At 34.9% G+C, this 2,398-nt stretch overlaps 1 pseudogene; it reads left to right on the top strand.

Moving 5' to 3' along the window:
• The first annotated feature begins 167 nt into the window (after window positions 1–167).
• Window positions 168–944, top strand: LOC101353277 (keratinocyte-associated transmembrane protein 2 pseudogene; annotated as a pseudogene).
• Window positions 945–2,398: the final 1,454 nt, after the last annotated feature.

The raw sequence follows: 2,398 nt of genomic DNA, 5'->3' as shown, positions 1-2,398 counted from the left end.
ACACAACATAATTGTACAAGAAAAAGTAGAAAATCTGAATAATTTCATACCAAATTAAGGAACTGGATTTGTAATTAAAATCCTTCCCACAATGAAAACTCTCTGTACAGATAGTTTCACCAGGAAATTGTTTCATGCATTTAAGGAAGAAATAATACCAATCCACTGTTACGGCTGCCGCCACCCTGGAACACATGAGGCGGCAGCGGGACCCAAGCTGCAGCCAGAACTTAGCATCCAGGCCCCTGGAGGGCTGGCGCGACCACTGGTTTTGGTGCTCCTGCTTGCATCCACTATGCTGTCCGGTGCTCTATTACTGATCGATTCACTGAGACAAACTGCACTCAACCCAGATGTTTCTACTCCAAATATGAACGCTTTAACACGTGAAAACCAATCCAAATCTTCTATTTTCCAAGTCAGTACTATTCTCCCTCCCATAACTAGTACAGAGAAAAGTGGAGGAGCACCTATGGCTCCTCATCTCTCACCTACTACTTCTCTGCCCCAAGAGGAAGCTGATAACAAGGGAGATACTAATATGGAGGAGGAGGTTCTTTTCACACTAAAGAGTTATCAAGCCACAGCTGAAGTACTCAGGCCAATGGAGATTATTACTGGACCACTAGCCCCAGGGATGATGAGTCTGAGGAGACGTTGGAAGAAAACAGGGGTTACGTGGAAATTGAACAGTCAGTGAAACTCTTTAAGACCCTGTCCTCAAATATGGAAGAGGAAGACAGCTATTTCTTTTTTCAACTTTTTATTTTTGCTTTTTGTACTACTATTGTTTAATTACATATCACAACAAAAGGAAGATTTTCCTTCTGGTTCAAAGCAGAAAATGGTGTGGTCTTTGCTTCACAGTGGAATGTCATCGTCCTGACCGGAATATTAATGAGGCAATCCCTTCTCTGAAGATTACCAACGATTATATTTTTTAAAGTACTCTGATTTGTGTTTGCTTATTATGTAATGTTATCTGCTTGACTTTTTATATGATATTGTGTAGACGTTTGCCATAGGCAATAGATACTTATATGGGAGGCGGGTCCCTCTTTATTTTGCCTTGGTGCTTTGGAAATTAAATTCACAAACAAGGAGAATGTAATTTTTTATCTACACTTTTAGAGCTGAATTCAATCAGGTGTCCAAAATGTGGAGCTGAGCATTACTTTATATTTACTCTGTTCTTTTTTTTTTAATTTTTCTATTTACGTTCTTCTGGAAGTATTAGTAATGCGACTTTTAAAAGATCTCAAACTTGTAACTAAACTCTAACATATCTGGTACTGCTGACTCAGATTCTGTCTCTGCCATCCAAATACTATTGTTTAAGTACAGATTATTTTGTGCTTCCAAACTGTCATGTACAAGGATATGTGTGATAATACTTTGCATTTAAGTAACATCTTTTTTTTCTTTCAGGAAAACTGCCCTGTATATTTTTGTATAATTTAAACAGAATTTAAGATAATGATACTGCTCAAATTTACCACACTTTTAGGTAACACATTAAATGTGTCTAGAAATTCTGGCAATAGAAACTTTGCAACTTGAAGAGGGCATAGATAAATGTTATAAGGATATTTTTTGTTTGAACTACTGAATTAAATTTAGAGGTAGAGATTGTGGTAAAATATTAAATACATATACAATTGCTTTTAGCTAGCAATTAATTGTAGCACAGGTTCCTCCAAGCCTTCGTGCAAGGCAGAGTTGAAAATTATATGAGATTTGCTTACTTTGTTTATTATTCTCTAGTAAATTTGAATAAATCTTAGGGACCATTATCACTTTAAAATATTGTATCTAGATCTTTCAAATTTTAATTATACCTGAAGTTGTAAACATAAAGGATACATGCATACACTAACCTTTTTCCCCCGTCCTTGTTTTATTTTCCTTGCTTGTTTACAGTGACCAGAAATTATTTACTGTATTTTTTTCTGATCTTTCTATCATAAAGAATTTATCAATATGTAAATATGTGATTTCATCCATAGTTGACTTAGAAGTGTCACTGTACAACTTTTTAAAAAACATGATCACTAATATTCTTTAAGCTAAGCCTGGGTGAGTCAGTGGGTATGTGCTTTGTACAGAGATGGAAGAAGCAGAACAATCCATCATTTCTTCCAGGTGGACAATTTACTGTCCTAACAAGGAAGGGAAGCACAATGGAAATACACCTGTACTGTTTTATTGCAGTAATTTTTTTTATATCTGAAATTGTATTATTTAATATTTTGAATATGTTTTAAAAAATAAATGGCAAAGATATACCCAAAAAAAGAATACCAATCTTACATAAAGCCTACCAGAAAATAAAAAAGACTCAGTTTATGATGTCAGCATATCCTGTCAAGAAAATCTATTAGTCAATCTCTCTAATTAA

This window comes from Trichechus manatus, unplaced genomic scaffold (assembly GCF_000243295.1).
Source record: "Trichechus manatus latirostris isolate Lorelei unplaced genomic scaffold, TriManLat1.0 scaffold00222, whole genome shotgun sequence".
NCBI classification, from domain to species: Eukaryota; Metazoa; Chordata; class Mammalia; order Sirenia; family Trichechidae; genus Trichechus; species Trichechus manatus.
The sequence above is the reverse complement of the archived record's forward strand: the minus strand, read 5'-3'. Positions and strand labels throughout refer to the sequence as shown.